This window comes from Callionymus lyra, chromosome 13 (assembly GCF_982586985.1).
Source record: "Callionymus lyra chromosome 13, fCalLyr1.hap1.1, whole genome shotgun sequence".
NCBI lineage: Eukaryota > Metazoa > Chordata > Actinopteri > Syngnathiformes > Callionymidae > Callionymus > Callionymus lyra.
Genome location: NC_141830.1, coordinates 23,480,066 through 23,499,038, shown reverse-complemented (window position 1 = coordinate 23,499,038; position 18,973 = coordinate 23,480,066). Strand labels below are relative to the sequence as shown.

The following is an 18,973-nucleotide window of genomic DNA, read 5'->3' as shown; positions in this document are numbered from 1 at the left end:
AAACAGTCAGCAACATTCTCACTCGCAGCAAACATCAAACATCATCAAACACACGCCACACTTTGATCTGCGCTTCTCCACGGGACGCCGCCATCTTTGGAAAATCCTCCAAATGTAAATTAATTTACTACACAACCACTTCCTGAGGCGCGGAGCGTCGCGGGGCTTCGCCAGAACTCCCCGACGTTTAGGCAACGTTGGTGCTAACACCAAAAACTCCTGCATCTCACACTGAGGGCGTCATCGTCAAGACAAGAAGGTTCCAGTTCCCTCACACAACTGTTCCACCCTGACTGCACTCTCTTCTTCATCTCCCGTTGTTTCTCTCTTGTGCATGTTTGTTACATTTGAAAAAACATTTGATTTGTAAAGCCGAGAATGTATCGTCTCCTCGAGTCTCAAAACATGAAAACTTAATAGTGATCTTGATTTTAACCACTTCATGATATAAAAACGCTTTCCTCTTCATCTTTGATCAAATTGATGCTTTGAGACTCGAACCAAACACTTCACTTCAATGAAAAAGTAACCGACAGAAAACACATAGACTTCTGTCTGGCAGCTGATAAGATCGTTTTTGTGAAGTTGTGTTGATTAGTTGGCTGTTGTGTACACTTTTTATTTTTCAACACATTTTATTGTTTTTATTGATCAATAGTTAAAGAAAAAGGTGACTTTTGTGTGTGTTTAGGATAAATAAAAAAGGTCAAATCGGTGTCGACAATCTGTATTGGCCGCAAAAAAGTAACTCAAAGTAAACAAGTATTTTTTCAGTTACTTTAAAAGTCACGAGTAACTTAAAGTAACTAAGTTAGTTTTTGTTAGTAAGATGTTTCTTTGATATTAGAAGTAACTTAAAGTTAGAAACCAGTTACTTTTAAAGTAACGAGTAACTTAAAGTAACTAAGCTATTTTTTTAGTAACTTGTTACTTTCAAAATTAAAAAAAAGTATTTTTTGTAGAAACTTTAAAAGTCAAGTTAGTTTTCCTAGTAACTAGTAACTTTGAAAGTCACAAGTAACTTAAATCAACTAAGTTAGTTTTTTTTAGTGAGACGTTACTTTGAAATTAGAAGTAACTTAAAGTAACCAAGTTTTTTTTTTTCTAGAAACCAGTTACTTTTAAAGTAAAGAGTAACTTAAAGTAACCAAGTTATTTTTTTTATTAACTAGTTACTTTCTAAAGTTAAAAAAAAAAAAATTGTAGTTACTTTAAAAGTCACGAGTAACATAAAGTAACTAAGTTAGTTTTTCTAGTAACTAGAAACTTTGAAAGAAACAAGTAACTTAAAATAACTGAGTTATTTTTCAAAGACACAACTAGAAATGTAACCAAGTTACTATTTTAAAGTAACATACCCAACACTGCTAATAACCACACCCGCCTTACTTATGGTGCCAACAAAACAGTGAACTCCCATCATGCCTTGCTACACACTGCTCTACTAAGCTATGGTGATTTGGTCTCTACAATACTATATTTTCTATTATAACAGAAAGTGATTGTAACCTCTAAATGGTTGGCTGGGCGGCAAAGCATTATGAGAGCTGTTCAAGTCACGTGTTACTGAGAGGGTCGTTGAGAGGGAAGTTACCTTATATGAACGTAATGTGACATTGACTGAGCGCGGTTTAGAGTGAAAAACAAACAAAAGTAATATCAACTTGGAGGTCTATAAACAGTAGCTAGGCTGGTGAGACTGAACCGAAGGAAGCGTCGTTGAATTCTGACTGTTGTCTCCAGGAAGTTGAACCAACAGGTCTCACCAGGATATCCAGGGATGATGGAGGAAGGCTCGGACCAACATCACTCTGGTTCGTCACCGGTGGCGAGGATTCTGCTGAGGAATGTTAGCGAGGCTAACACTACATCAGTCCCAGTCAGACTCGGACTGACAAGCTTGTCTTGCCTCCGTCAGGCGAGAAAAAAGGCCAAGTGGACTCCTCTTCGCAGTGGAGACGTCCGCGAGCCCCTCGACTCGCCCGGAGGTCCTATAATCTTTTTACAATGTGTTGAAACAGAGCAATAAATCCGTTAGCTTACAATCTAATCTCCGTGGCCTTTTCCAGGATTCCTCATAAACTTGTGGCGCCCCCATTAACGCGCCGATTGAATCAGAGCGCTTAATCTGCTTCCAGGTGAGGGGTCAGAAAATGAATGCTTTGTGATCCATCACGTTGACGGGAGCAGAGAAAACTGGGTGAGGGAGAGCGGCGGGGAAAAGGGCAGCGTCTCTTCCTCATAGGTCAATCGCAGCCAAGAGAGTCACTCACTCACTTTTTCCCTCTCGTCCTCCATTTAATATGGACATCCAATTAATGTGAGTGCGTCTGGCCCGGCCCAGATCCTCCTGAATTATGGCCCATCATCCTCCCGGTTATGGTGCGAGAAGCGAGGGATACCAGGGAAGAAGGGTGAAGAGGAGAAGAACCTGACAAAGTTCACTGCTAACACAAACTCCCTCCATCTTGAATCTACGGATCATCTTGATGTTTTCACAAGTCACTCTACGAACTACTGTTGAGTCTACTGGTGAAGAAAGAGTGTGTGTGTGTGTGTGTGTGTGTGTGTCTGTGTGTGTGTGTGTGTGTATGTGTGTGTGTGTGTGTGTGTGTGTGTGTGTTTTTATGTGTGTGTCTGTGTGTTAGAGTGTGTAAATGTGTGTGTGTGTGCATGTTAATGTATGTGAGAGTTTATATATGTGTGTGTGTGCATGTTATTTTGTGTATGAGAGTTTGTATATGTGTTAGAGTGTGTGTATATGTGTGAGAGTGTGTGTATATGTGTGAGAGTGTGTGTATATGTGTGAGAGTGTGTGTATATGTGTGCATGTTTATGTGTGTGTGAGCATGTTTGTGTGTGTGTGTATGTGTGCATGTTTATGTGTGTAAGAGTGTGTGTGTATGTGTGCATGTTTATGTGTGTGTGAGGGTGAGTGTGTGAGCATGTTAATATGTATGTGACAGTATGTATATGTGTTATAAAGATATAAAGTTTTACGTTTACAAGTCCAGGAAAAGCAGATTCATCTAAACACACTTGGATCATGTTGAGTCCAGAATTCCCCACAGGAGTTTGGAGCTGTGCTCTACTCAATGATCTCCAGACCAGAAACTATATGTGTGTGTTTGTGTGTGTGTGTTTTGCAAAACTGTGTAGCCAACAAATAGTGTGCTAGTTCATTTGTGTGCATGTAAATGATCATTGGATTAGAATTGAAAGATTGAAGCTGTTTTGTTTAGATGTGTTTGTGTATAAACAGTGAACAATATTGTGTGTGTGTGTTGAGTTTAGGTGTATATCTGTGTGTATACATCAATGAGAGACAGTTTGTAGTGGTTCTTTGGCTGCATCTGCTTGTGTTTATGTTTTGTCTCTAGGTTAATGTGTGTGATGTTTTGTCTCTAGATTGATGTGTGTTACGTTTTTGTCTCTAGATTGATGTGTATTACATTTTGTCTCTAGATTCATGTGTGTTTTGTTTTTGTATCTAGATTCATGTGTGTTTTGTTTTTGTCTCTAGATTCATGTGTGTTATGTTGTTGTTTCTAGGTCGGTGTGTTGTGTTTTTGTTTCTAGGTTGATGTGTGTGATGTTTTGTCTCTAGATTCATGTGTGTTTTGTTTTTTTCTCTAGGTCAATGTGTGTTATGTTTTTGTCTCTATATTCATGTGTGTTTTGTGTTTGTCTCTAGATTCATGTGTGTTATGTTGTTGTTTCTAGGTCAATGTGTGTTTTGTGTTTGTCTCTAGATTCATGTGTGTTATGTTGTTGTTTCTAGGTCAATGTGTGTTTTGTGTTTGTCTCTAGATTCATGTGTGTTATGTTGTTGTTTCTAGGTCAATGTGTGTTATGTTTTTGTCTCTAGATTCATGTGTGTTTTGTATTTGTCTCTAGATTCATGTGTGTTATGTTTTTGTCTCTAGATTCATGTGTGTTTTGTTTTTTTCTCTATGTCAATGGGTGTTATGTTTTTGTCTCTAGATTGACATGTGTTATGTTTTTGTCTCTATATTCATGTGTGTTATGTTTTTGTCTCTAGATTCATGTGTGGTTTGTTTTTGTCTATAGATTCATGTGTGTTATGTTTTTGTCTCTAGATTCATGTGTGTTATGTTTTTGTCTCTAGATTCATGTGTGTTTTGTTTTTGTCTCTAGATTCATGTGTGTTATGTTTTTGTCTCTAGATTCATGTGTGTTATGTTTTTGTCTCTAGATTCATGTGTGTTTTGTTTTTGTCTCTAGATTCATGTGTGTTATGTTTTTGTCTCTATATTCATGTGTGTTTTGTTTTTGTCTCTAGATTCATGTGTGTTATGTTTTTGTCTCTAGATTCATGTGTGTTTTGTTTTTGTCTCTAGATTCATGTGTGTTATGTTTTTGTCTCTAGATTCATGTGTGTTTTGTTTTTGTCTCTAGATTCATGTGTGTTGTGTTTTTGTCTCTATGTCAATGGGTGTTTTGTTTTTGTCTCTAGATTGACGTGTTATGTTTTTGTCTCTATATTCATGTGTGTTATGTTTTTGTCTCTAGATTCATGTGTGTTTTGTTTTTGTCTCTGGGTCAGTGTGTTATGTCTTTGTCTCTAGATTCATGTGTGTTATGTTTTTGTCTCTAGATTCATGTGTGTTATGTTTTTGTCTCTAGATTCATGTGTGTTATGTTTTTGTCTCTATGTCAATGGGTGTTTTGTTTTTGTCTCTAGATTGACGTGTGTTATGTTTTTGTCTCTATATTCATGTGTGTTATGTTTTTGTCTATGGGTCAGTGTGTTATGTTTTTGTCTCTAGATTCATGTGTGTTATGTTTTTGTCTCTATATTCATGTGTGTTTTGTTTTTGTCTCTAGATTCATGTGTGTTATGTTTTTGTCTCTAGATTCATGTGTGTTATGTTTTTGTCTCTAGATTCATGTGTGTTTTGTTTTTGTCTCTAGATTCATGTGTGTTTTGTTTTTGTCTCTAGATTCATGTGTGTTTTGTTTTTGTCTCTAGATTAATGTGTGTTGTGTTTTTGTCTCTATGTCAATGGGTGTTGTGTTTTTGTCTCTATATTCATGTGTGTTGTGTTTTTGTCTCTATATTCATGTGTGTTATGTTTTTGTCTCTAGATTCATGTGTGTTTTGTTTTTGTCTCTATATTCATGTGTGTTTTGTTTTTGTCTCTAGATTCATGTGTGTTATGTTTTTGTCTCTAGATTCATGTGTGTTTTGTTTTTGTCTCTAGATTCATGTGTGTTATGTTTTTGTCTCTAGATTCATGTGTGTTTTGTTTTTGTCTCTAGATTCATGTGTGTTGTGTTTTTGTCTCTATGTCAATGGGTGTTTTGTTTTTGTCTCTAGATTGACGTGTTATGTTTTTGTCTCTATATTCATGTGTGTTATGTTTTTGTCTCTAGATTCATGTGTGTTATGTTTTTGTCTCTAGATTCATGTGTGTTTTGTTTTTGTCTCTGGGTCAGTGTGTTATGTCTTTGTCTCTAGATTCATGTGTGTTATGTTTTTGTCTCTATGTCAATGGGTGTTTTGTTTTTGTCTCTAGATTGACGTGTGTTATGTTTTTGTCTCTATATTCATGTGTGTTATGTTTTTGTCTATGGGTCAGTGTGTTATGTTTTTGTCTCTAGATTGATGTGTGTTGTGTTTTTGTCTCTATATTCATGTGTGTTTTGTTTTTGTCTCTAGATTCATGTGTGTTATGTTTTTGTCTCTAGATTCATGTGTGTTTTGTTTTTGTCTCTAGATTCATGTGTGTTATGTTTTTGTCTCTAGATTCATGTGTGTTTTGTTTTTGTCTCTAGATTCATGTGTGTTGTGTTTTTGTCTCTATGTCAATGGGTGTTTTGTTTTTGTCTCTAGATTGACGTGTGTTGTGTTTTTGTCTCTATATTCATGTGTGTTATGTTTTTGTCTCTAGATTCATGTGTGTTTTGTTTTTGTCTCTGGGTCAGTGTGTTATGTTTTTGTCTCTAGATTCATGTGTGTTATGTTTTTGTCTCTATGTCAATGGGTGTTTTGTTTTTGTCTCTAGATTGACGTGTGTTATGTTTTTGTCTCTAGATTCATGTGTGTTTTGTTTTTGTCTCTGGGTCAGTGTGTTATGTTTTTGTCTCTAGATTCATGTGTGTTATGTTTTTGTCTCTATATTCATGTGTGTTTTGTTTTTGTCTCTAGATTCATGTGTGTTATGTTTTTGTCTCTAGATTCATGTGTGTTTTGTTTTTGTCTCTAGATTCATGTGTGTTATGTTTTTGTCTCTAGATTCATGTGTGTTTTGTTTTTGTCTCTAGATTAATGTGTGTTGTGTTTTTGTCTCTATGTCAATGGGTGTTTTGTTTTTGTCTCTAGATTGACGTGTGTTATGTTTTTGTCTCTAGATTCATGTGTGTTTTGTTTTTGTCTCTGGGTCAGTGTGTTATGTTTTTGTCTCTAGATTCATGTGTGTTATGTTTTTGTCTCTATGTCAATGGGTGTTTTGTTTTTGTCTCTAGATTGACGTGTGTTATGTTTTTGTCTCTATATTCATGTGTGTTATGTTTTTGTCTATGGGTCAGTGTGTTATGTTTTCTTCTCTAGATTCATGTGTGTTATGTTTTTGTCTCTAGATTGATTTGTGTTATGTTTTTGTCTCTAGATTCATGTGTGTTATGTTTTTGTCTCTAGATTGATTTGTGTTGTGTTTTTGTCTCTAGATTGATGTGTGTTGTGTTTTTGTCTCTAGATTGATGTGTGTTATGTTTTTGTCTCTAGATTTTTCTTACAACTTCCCTTCATTTTCCAGAAAAATAACTTGAATAACTCAATCATTTAAATCGTAAGTTTGTTGTGTACGTTGTACGTATATATTTACAGTAGTAAAAAGTTGCAGCTGTGGCTAGATTTGTAGAGGTAGTGTTGGGTTCCTTAGCCAGAGCAGTTGAGAACTGTGATAAATATTATACGTGAACAGAAAGAGCCGAATATTGTTTACAGTAGGAAAGATTTTTAAGGGTATGGTGTGTGCGTGTGTGTGTGTCCGTGCAGCACAACATCGCAGTGGTTTTTAAAGCCCTAATGTTTCCTGACATCCCACAGTTAAAGTATCACAGAGGCAGAATGATCGCCGCTGGCTAGTGGGGAAGAGACTGCCTGAGGCCTTTTGCTCTCGGCAAGTGTGTGTGTGTGTGTGTGTGTGTGTGTGTGTGTGGGGGGGGGGGTGTGTGTGGTTAAGCTGCCCTTGCATGTGCAATATTCTGTCATCGGCTTAAAGAGCTAAACAGATTGTCGGAGGAGGACGACGTGCGTAGCTTTCACGGCCGACACACAGTGTTAGCCCTCGTTCATCGGCGGCGGAGGAGAAGAAAGCGGAGGAAGACCCCCGTGTGAAGTCTGCTCTGATGATCTCATTACCTTCCCTCTTTCTCCGGCGCTCGCCGCCAAGTGTGCGACGCCGTGTTTGTTGTGCTTCCCCGGCATCATCAAGCTGGCTGCTAAATTATTCAGACGTTTCCAGCCTCAGAAGTTTCAGCAATTTGCTGCTCGGGTTTTAAGTAGCGACGACAGAGCGCTAACAAACGCACCGCTGGGTCTGAGCGGGCCACTGCGGGCGAGCACTTTAGGTCTGATCCTCTTTTTATTAGTGAGCGCTTTTATGCCTTCAGCTTTCTTTAATGGCGCTGGCGATGGGCGGCTACGTTAGCCGGACTGGAGAGAGAATTTGTTTCATCTCTTCGCAGACGTCTCGACAGCGTTGTTGGCGAGGAAATGATCAGACTTCAGAGATTTTTGGTGTTTTTCCTTTTGTTCAATACACACAATCTCTCACAAGGTTTGGGTTTTATCTATACTTACATTAGTGACACATGTTACAAGTATAGAGTTTAGAGGTGTGTATAGGTGTGTATTGGTGTGTAGTGACAAGTATCTGTTGACATGATACGATACACAGGAAGTGCTCACAATATTTCTCTGGAGTACTTCCTGTCTGTATCTCTTGTTATTCTTTAAACTTCTATAGAAGTATATAGACTTGTTTCATTTTTTTCTGAAAAGTTTCATCATCCAGAGGCTTCAATACAAGATGGAAGTTAGCAGTATGGAGGTATTTGGATGTTTTTAAGTATTTTTGGAGAACTGAGGTCCAGTCGCTACATTAAAATGAATAAACATTTTTGTCTATAACTATAAAAACAACTGAAAATAATCCCAACCCTTAGTCGACATGAGGGTGAGTAGAAAGTTTGAATTGAGGGTGAACTATCACTTTTACGTTCTCCTAAGAGGGCAGTTTAGAGCACGTTCTTATCGTAGCACTCCTTCTTAGCCGAACCCTTCTTAAGAGGCTTCGTTACGCTCTTAAAAAACAATCGACCGCTACAATCACTTCGACAATTACATCAGGTGAAACTTTTCAAAAACCAGACTGGAATTGATTCCTGGGTGTTGCACCTCCGACGACACATTCATTCAAGTCGCAATTAAAGCTCAACATTTAGCTTTTATCCGGAGCATAAAAGCTCTGGAATGTGTCGCCAGCAGCAGGAGTGGAGCAAGGAAAGGGAGGGTCGTGCTCGCCGCTGAATAATGGTGCCTAGTGTGAGGCCACACAACAGATGAAGTCATTTCACACTCGTCTGTGAATGAAATGAGAGCAGGGCGATAGCATCTTCCACTTCTTGGCACTTGAGCTTTTGATCTTCCCGAGCGGCCGAGAAATGATCCTCTGTCCGAGTTTACAGCGAATCAGCGTCTCTGCTTTTCTCCTTCTGTCCCCGTTTTATGTTTCCTGGTGGAAGAGCTGGAGGAGTTCAAAGCCAGAGCGCTCGGAGAGAGATGTGTTCCACTAGCAAGAGTCCACATTAGATCCAAGAACATTCACAGCAGAGTGAAGGAACACTGTCAGAGAAACATGACTCCAGAATGTCAAAGTTTTCTCCTCATGATGGACGGATGTATTTGGTAAATCATTCATTTTAATCCATGTTTCATTAAAACGTCATAATGGACTGAGCTCTCGTGAGCTCTCGTTCTCCCAGATTTCCGACGGGGGAGAACTTTATAAAGTCATGCTTGTAGGAAAATGCTTTTCAAAATATGAGCAGAAAATGTTAACTTTTATTAATAATGAAGTACATTAACAGTCTCTAACAGCAATATCCAGTATCTGTCAGTGTTTAATTTATTAACTTTAAACTCTGTTTCAAAGCCAAAATGAGTCCAAACATCATCTTTAAAAGCTGCTGGAGCTGGTGTATCCTTTCTTTTTCACTTTTCTTTTTCATTGCTGCCATTCCATTGGTTTTGTTGTTACTTTTGCACAGAGGAAATGATGAAAGTTGCCAACTGGTGGCCAGATGTTTAATTGCAGCACAAAAATAAATAAACTCTGTGAATATTAGAGTGTTAATTGTGAAATAAAATATTGAATGGTTGTATTTTATAGACACACTATTGAAATATAAACCGTAAAATAACTATGAATTAAAATAAAATGTAATTTCAAAGATTAAAAAAAAGCTTTATATCGAATATTGAATATAGAGTACATTTTCAATACAGTATCGGGAATATAAATATCGCAATATATCATTATGTCGATATTTTCTTACACCCCTAGTTCTTCCTGGATAAAGATTCTTTTCAGAATTGTTTCACACGTTTAAGCTTCCGTGTTTGATCAAGTTTCACATCCCCTTAAGGATCAGAAACGCATTAAATAACTTTTATTGAATGAAAATGTAAATCATTGAAAAACATTGTCGGCAATAAACTTTAGAAACAATCTTTTTTTTGTTCATCATCAAACACAAAGTAGATTATATAGAAACTGGCATTTAAACATCATTAACTTGAAAAATAATTAACTTAGAGAGAAGAATATAAACAATTTCCTTTCCCCTCTTTTGTATACGCGCACACGGTGTTGATGTGTGTGTGTGTGTGTGTGTGTGTGTGGGGGGGTGTGTGTGTGTGTGTGTGTGTGTGTGTGTGTGTGTGTGTGTGTGTGTGTGTGTGTGTGTGTGTGTGTGTGTGTGTGTGTGTGTGTGTGTGTGTGTGTGTGTGTGTGCAGCAGTGGAGACATGAATCATATCATTATCATTAGGTTAAGCACCATCCAGGCCCAAAGGCGCTGCAGCCTCCGTGGAGAAGCGGCTCTTAAATGAGCCTGATTATTGTCGCCCAAATGAGAGAGATTAGTATTGATGTCTAAATGAGCCCGTTATTATTATTTTTATTATTCTTACACTCTCCGCTTCATTCACTTTTAATTCCACGAGCTCTTTTTTTTTCAATGTTCCGTGGAAGAGACGAGCGAGCGCACAATAAGCGCTCATGACCCGGAGGAAGGTGGGCTCGTCCGCGGCGGCAGCAGGTGGAGGTGTGACGCCTCCATAAATCACTGGCTCGACAGGAGATATTCGTGGCGTCCGTTAATTCGGTTAATCGACGTGAAGAGAATAAAGGCGCACGTCCGGGAAATTCCTGCTTCACAAACGTTTATATGTTGGTCGAGTGGCTGTGAATTGGTGTTTCACACATTGTTCGCTCTTATAGTGACAGTTTAAACTTGTTTTCTACTCGCCCTTATGTCGACTGAGAGTTGGGATTATTTTCAGAGTAATCTGTTCCTTTTTACAGTTATAGACAAAAAATGTTTGTTCATTTTAATGTAGCGACTGGGGGTCAGTTGTCTTCGTCTTCATCTTTATCCAAAAAGTAAGTAAGTAAATTATATTTATATAGCGCTTTTCCAGACCAGGGTCACAAAGCGCTTAAACAATCAAAACAAAACTCAATATAGAATTATAAACATCAAGATAACACAGAGAACAACGCAAGAGTCTCAGGAAATAAAGGAAAAACCTGCACGAATAAAAATGTCTTAAGATGTTTCTTGATCTGGATCTTATAATCCATGGGTTTGTCTTCTTGTTTAGACTAGTGCAACAGTTTGTTTTCCTGTCTAAACAAGAAGGATCTGTCTCGCCTGCAGTTCATACAAAACTCTGCAGCAAGAATTCTTACCTGCTCTAGTAGAAGAACTCACATTTCTTAAAACTCTTTACTGGCTGCAAGTTTCTTTCAGGATCAACTTAAAAATTCTGGTTCTTACTTTCAGATCTATTCAGGGTCAGACCTTCCATCAGTGATCTGATCCAGACTTACACTCCAGCGGGAAAACATCCAAATACCTCCACACTGTAAGTGGTACTGACGACAGTAGACCCACAACCTAATTACCCATCATGCACTAGACATGATTGAAAAGTCCTCTTACAAAAAAATGCAACAACAATGCATCTGCCCTCCTTTAACACAATTTGAAATGTTTCCTGAAACACATTTTATGATTTTTTTTTTAAATCTATGCACAGTGATAACGTAGGGTTTAAATCTAAATATTACATTTGAATCTGTTCATATTTTAGCTTTGAGTTTTTATTCTTAAAACTGTGCTCGTGAACGACTTCTGTTTTCTTTGAAATGGACGCTTTTTTGTTTGTGTTCCATTTTATCTCCATCACTCAAGTCTTGAGGTTTGCAGTTGGTGCAGAGGTGTGTAGTTTTAGTGTGTCATTGTACTGGATAGGTTTCAAATTGTGTTTGTCTGTCAGAGTGTGATGTTGCGAGTGTCTTAAGTTTGTGCATCTGCACTTTGAGTGCGCAATTGCATGTTTTTTTAAATACAATGTGCGATGTGTGTGTGTGTGTGTGTTTACAAAAGCTGTGTTTGATCGTTTGCATTAGTGTGTCAGAGAAAATAATGAAAATACATTTATAGTGATTATTCCCGTGTGTGTGTGTGTGCTCGTGTCGGTGAGTGTGTGTGTGATTTGGTGTGTGTGTGACTGAGAGTCTGAACAGGAGCAGGTTGACGTGTGCGTGAAAATGTGTCAAGCATCAAGCGCACCATGGGAGGAGAGAGAAGTCGAGGCGGCACTTAGCTGTCCATCACTGCCAATCAACAGCCCACAGCTCAGTCAACAAATCCTCACAGGCGAGCGTGCCTACACACACACACACACACATAATCTCAAATGTACAAATGTTATCCATGAGATCAAGTATTCATTTAGAAACATGTCTCATGCTACCAGCTATAAACACACAGACACACACGCTGCGAACCATTGGTCTTATCCAGACGCCATTCACTTTGACAGAGTAATTATGACGTCCAGCCGGAGCAGCCGAGGGCTCGCTCTCACCCGGTTATTGATCTCACGCTGCAGCACATTCATCAACGTCCGGCCTCTCGCCTCTGACAGGAACCACAATCCACTTAGAGCGCTCAGACGGCTCAGGTGTGATCCCGGGAACCCACCTCCACGTTCGCCGCGGTGGAGGAGCAACAGGCTGAGAGGAAGCCTGGGGTCGGAGGTCAAGCCCTGAAAATCTGCACCTCTTGACTCCGGCTGCTGCCCCCACGACCTGACCTCAAAATGAAATGTCATTTCCATTAGCACGACACCGTCATGTTCTCTTACTGCTGATCTTCATATGTTACATGTTTAAGATCATCCCGAGTGATCTGATCCGACAGATAACCAGCCTCATATTTTCACACCGTGTCGGAGCGTGGACCATTTATTCTCCTCAGCGATCATTTAGCAATTTTATGGATCATAAAGAAACATTTTCTGCCGTCATTTGTAGCGAGAAGTTGATACCTTTGTCAGCCCGCTGCATGAAATGGGATTGTTGTTGAAAGATGGTTTGATTTTGTGTGCGAGTGTGTGTGTGTGTGTGTGTGTGTGTGTGTGTGTGTGTTTGCTGCAATGACACATCATCTTCATCATCATCATCACCTAGGTCACATGTGTTTGTTAATTATGAAGGTTTGTCAATAGACGGAGGAACAAATGGAGAAAAGACAGCTTAAGGATTAAAGGTACATTACAAATAAAATAATAATATCAACGGAACATCTTTTTTTTTTTAAGAGCAATTTGTCTCCTTTCATCAAGATGTGATATTGAAATATAGATTTCTGAGTGTGAATGTGTAACCCTCGGGTCTGACCCATGTGTCCCACCCACCTGTCTACATTGGTTTCCCTGTGTCGTACCAGTACAAGTTTGTGAGACATTTATTTATCGGGTATTATGAATATAATACAAAATAATATTGAATTACAACTTTGTTTTAGTTTTGTCCATTTTGCATGTATAGTTTTTTAAGTTCATATTAAGTCTTGACCTGTATTCGTACAAACACAACCAGCAATAACTAAATAGTTGGAATTTTTACATTTTATGAATACAATACAAAATAATAATTGAATTACAACTTTTGTATGTATAGTTTTTTAAGTTCACATTAAGTCTTGATCCATTTCCGTACAAACACAAGGAAACATTGAATAAAAATCCATCATAATTCCACACCAAAGCAGTAAATGAAACACACAAATGGAAGAATAAAAACACACATGCTAGTTGTCACTCGTTGTGTGTCGACCGAGTGTGTTGCGCGACTGAGGAACGCTTCTTCACGACGTCTGTGTGAGGGATGGAAGCGTTTACACAGACTTCTCCTCTCAGCGGGTGTTATCAGTCTTCGGGACACGACCATCACACTGAGTGAGGACCGCCGGACGTCGCCCTCCGCCCGGGGTCAGGCTCTCGCGCCTCCATTTTTCATCACTGCGCCTCACGCTCCTCCATCATTATCGACGCGGGATTATCGATCGGGCAGCGTGGATGCTGAATTAGCAGCTATTACTCTTCGACGTGGTGTAAAGTTTGCTAAAGTCCCGTCAGGTGTCGCGCAGGAAACTTCACGGAGGTGAGATCTTCAGGTTGGAGAGCAGCAGAGCCGCTGCACTTCATTTTTTTAATGTTGGCCCGGAGGCCGATCCTACTAAAAGGAAGTAATTTGGCTTATCTTATCCCAGAGACCTAGCAGCTGCTTTTTATTCTTTTTGTGAGCTCTTTTTTCTCATTTAGTCCAACAAAGATTGTCCTCATAGATTGACCTTCTGGCTGCCTGCGGGCCGTTGCCCTCATGCCAGTAACTAGATAACACACTCTATCAGAGATTTGAGAAAATCATTGGGAAAGCAGTGGGGCTGATAGTGGCATCAATCCTAACCTGACACCCGGCTGGGTCAACCATTTATCTCTCCACACCGCCTCTGGTCACGGCAGCGGCCATCTTGCTTGGCTACATCCTTCTTTAATAACCTTGGCCGCGTCTCTTCGCGGAGGATCAGTCGCCGGCTTTGATTGTGTTGTTTGCATCTTGCCGCCGTGGAAAATCCTGATTTTACAGCCAGGGCTAGCGTGCCGAGGCTAATAAAAGGCTAAAGCTCGTTAGCACAGAAGTTAATGGTGACTCTTCGTCGTTAATTCCCCGCGGTGCTCGACTTAAATGCTTCTATATTGGTGCGCGGAGAGAGATTCCCAGAGGCCTCCTGGCGCTCACATCATTGTTTTTCACTTACTAACAATGAACTTATGATCGCGGCGCCCGAGGCGGCGTCTAAATGCCCCGTAGGATCATTACAGCGACGCCCGCCAACGCCACCCAGGCCCGGCGAAGCAGCGACGTGTCCGAGGCGCGTCTCTGCGGCGCGGCGGAGATGAGCGGTGAGGTTAAATGGGCCGTCATCAATCTCAATGAAGTGCAATTATTTTCCCACTTATTAATCATTGCTGGCTAATAGCTGGTGGCCACGCCGGCGCCGCCATTTGTCAAACTTAGCAGATTTCTGTAATTTTGTTTCCCCACTCGCCCGGAATGTTTGCGAGGGCGCTGGCAGTTATCTATGGAGGCTGCAATAAGTCTGTGCCTCCGAGTGTCCAACAACCTGCCGCAGAACTAACTCAACTTCTGCCGGCTGACTGATTCTCTCACTCTCTTCTGGGTTAGGTTTTCTCAAGCACTTCCCTGCCATGATGCTGGACTTCAAGAGGTTGCCATGTTTAACTTTATATACATTCACAACCATCAAATGTCACTTCATGACGACTTAATGACAGCAGGAAACGAAGTGAATGCTGGGTCTAGAAAAAACCCAACGGAAACTGGAAAGTAAAAATAACATGTACAAGGAGGAACAACACAACAAAATAACACAAACCGAAGGCGAAAATACAACAAAATGCAACACAAAATGTAGCAAATTCTGAGAATAGTTTAACAGGAATAGATAACAGAGCATCCAAAATAAAAAGTACAAGACTACACTTTGAGACTCACTATAGATATAGAATAAAGATAAAACAAAAACAAGACAGTAACATTTCACACAAAGTAAGAGACACAACCCAAACATTAAAAGCCAGAAACGATGCAGCCATAACAACAGAAGCCTCACACCGAGAGAAAAAACATAAACATGTAAAATAACCCCATCGCCAAAACAGAGAGCGCACACACAAATACACACAAATAATACACAGTTGACAAAAGGTGAGAGCAAAGATGACACGACCAGAAAAATAATTAATCAAAGTCTATAAAATAAAAAATAATAAAATATAAACAACAACGCACCAGAGCATTAAAACACCACATCCAAAAAAGAGTTTAAAACCGTTATTATGGCTGAAAGAAAAAACATAACACAGAAATAGAAAACACAATCTAAGGGTTCAAATAAAATAATAATAAAATCAAACGACATTTAAGGAAACACATGAAAGATCTGAACAATAGTTTAAAAACAGAGAAAAATTGAATTTTAAACTCAAAATCCAAAACCACAAATCAAACAGAAAACCAAAACAAAACCAAAAGAAAGACAAAAAACAATATATGAAAAAAAAGAAGCTATTTTAAGGAAAGCACATTTGTTTTCAAGAATGTAACCTGGCAAGAGACGCACAGATCTCGAGTCTGTATTCATGGTTTTCTGTCATAGTGTTAATTGAATAAACCAGAAACTCTGCGTGTTTGGAAATAATTTAAATATACAAGTATTTGTTTTGATGTTTTACATTTCTGTTGAACATAAATTATCTTAATTTTATATGTTACACAATTTCTGCATTATTTTTCATTGATGTTTTTGTCAGAATTCATTCATTTTACAATCTTCCAATGACTTTCTTTTTTACACTTTCTTTTGACAAAGTAATTTCTCCTTAATAATGTGTACAATTTTCCACGTTTTATTTACTTTTATAAATATATTTAAACATGCTATAACCTGATTAGGGTATTGATTTCAAATGCATTCCAGTTAAAATGGTTTTATATTTTTAATTAAGATTTGTATTATTCATCAACTGTTTTTTATTCGTCAAAACAAATTTAAAGAATCTATTCAGTAAAGAAATTATTTGTATTGTTGTTTTATTTTACAGAATCACAGTGAGGATAAATATATTTAACGCACTAGTATTTACATGTCAAACAATTTTCTCTATTCAGCAACAATTTTTAATGGCTTCATTGTGATTGACTGACTATTAGCGACGTCACTGCTTTGGTGGTACATGTGGATTCAAAGGTGTAAAATCCCGACATGCACCAACTTCAGGTCTCGAGTGCTCTAATTCAATTAACTTGAGGACTGGAAACTGGACGAATAAAGAGTCATAGTGCGACATCTAGTGGTGAAGTTGTGAATCTGCAAGTTTCGTTGGAGAAAATTCCAACAAATTCCAACATTCGAGCAGAGAACGTCCTCACCCATCAAAAATCTAGAAAAATTAACGGAAAAAAAGGAAAGAAAAAACGCATTCAGATGTCGGTCACGTGTATCTACAGGAAGCCATGTGGTTTTAGTTAGAGGTGTCTTTACAGGCATTGATGTTATACTATGCTATTATTTTTATCTTAAAAATATGTTTTCTTTGAGAAGCACATATTAAAGTATAATTTTAATTGTTGTAGTTTTAGTTACAAAGTAACAGCGCCACAGGTAGTACTGAAGAACTTATAAGCAGAAGTGTATTCAACATCTACCTGCTAGAGTTGTACTTAGAAGTACTGAGAATTGTATTTGTAGTATAAGTGGTAGTTGTTTAAGTACAGTTCTACTAGTAGTACCCTCTGTGTATGTATGTGGTAGTAGAAAAAAATATATAGAGAGAAAAAATAAGTTGTATTTGAAGTGGAAATTGTTGTAGTCGACATAGCAAAAAAAGGAGTATGTAGTATTTTTTGTTTTTTTTGTATGAATAGCAAGGTATTTGTGTTAATTATTAAAATGTTGTACAAGTACAAGTGAGTAAGTAAGTAAGTAAGTAATGGTTATTTGTAAAGCGCCTTTCTACACCAGGGTCACAAAGCAATTTAACAATCAAAAACGATACACAGTTAAAACGATATACTATGAAAGTGGTACTAGCAGCAAAAAAAAAAATAGTCTCAGTAGTAGTAGTATCAAAGTAGTAGAGCTAATTTAAAGAGCAATATTTTAAATAGTAAAAAAGTAATGATGGTTATTGTAGTAAAAGAAGTTGTAGCTGCTGTAGAAAGAGAAAAGTAGGCAGTGGTAGCGATAGTTAAATACAAGTAATGAAAGTCCAGTTAATAGAAATATCATATAGAGATCACAGCAGTACAACATTAATGTTGTACTGCTGTGCTATTAATGATGTATCTCAAGATAGATGTTTAATTATGTAATATTTAGCTGGCTGTTGAAGTCCTAGCGGTAAAAGCACTGTATTAAAGCGTTTCCTTTATTTAGCCGTGCAGAGGGTAAACGTGAGTATTCACAGCAGCAAGTTCACAGTTGAAACTGAAAAAGATTTAAGATAAATGTATAATGGATCAAATTTACTGAACAAAAAGAATAACACAATAAAAAACAGTAACAATGCTACAATCTAAAGAAGTAGTGTAAAAAAAGAAAAAGATAAGCAGTAGTCAAGTGCAAACACAGCACAGAAGAACAGAGTATAAACATGAATTAAAACGATATACGTTATTTTTACTTTAGAACAATACAGCAGTGGGCAAGAAGAAAGTGAAGAATTAAGATAAGATAAACTTACAAAAGAGAAATAACTTAATTTGGCTTCTAGTATGAGTCAAGCAATAGTAGTGATAGTCTACTAGAGGTACCAGTAGCAGTATGTAGTAGCTGCGAAACTATTAGTAAGGGGGGAGAGGAGTAGAACTATGGTGTGCATTTACTGTACTTTCATCTTTTCACCACTAGATGGCAAAACTGTTTTAAAAAGTAAAGGTCTTTAGGAACGTTCCATTTTGGGGTAAATATTTATTAAGCGATACAAGTACAACATCTTGGAAGTATCCTTAATAGTTAGAAATGGTAGAAACCTTTGATGCAAAATTGTTTGAGTATGCAGTATAATGGTTTTAAAAAACATGTTTACAGTAGTATACAAGTGTTTAGCTCTAAAAAAAATTGTAAAAACCCAGGACTAGTAAAAGTAGTAATCTGATGAAGAAATGACACATTGATGGGATGCTGTAATATTTTAATAAGATATTTTTAGCAAGTAGTACGATGAACTTCACTAGTACTAAAAGCACTACTGTAGAAGAAGTAGTCGTGAAGTACAATGAGCAGAAATAAGTTTTGGTAAAAAAGATTATTGAGTAAGTAGTAACATTAACAATCTAATAGTATGATGATGTCACATTGATAGTAAAGTGTTTCTGTAGTAGTTCGGTTCATAGTAGTGGTAGTCGTAGTCATAGTAGTAGTTTCGGGAAATGTTTTTGTAGGAAAATGATAAAAATATTTGTATTGTGATACTGGTCCTGTGAGAAAACAGTATTTGTAAGTAAGTCATTTTTATTTGTATAGCGCTTTTCCAGACCAGGGTCACAAAGCGCTTAAACAATCAAAACAATATTCAATAAAGTATATACTTTAAAGGTCAAACTGATACTCAAACTGATACTTTTTGTGGTGATATAAGAGATTCGGAACTATCATGGCAGGTTGTACAGGCTTTATTATGTGAGCAGTGTTCGTTGAAGTGGTTTTATTGTGTTTTTTATGATCTCAACATGTTTTCCACTCAAGTACTTTTAACGGACGCCCTGATAAGGAGCTTTAGACTC

General features: G+C 37.9%; 1 protein-coding gene across 2 annotated transcripts in view; it reads right to left on the bottom strand.

Annotated features, from left to right (window-relative positions):
* rab10 (RAB10, member RAS oncogene family) overlaps nt 1-18,973 on the bottom strand; it is a 168,236-nt gene that overhangs the window by 74,010 nt on the left and 75,253 nt on the right. The gene's annotated exons all lie outside the window — the stretch shown is intronic.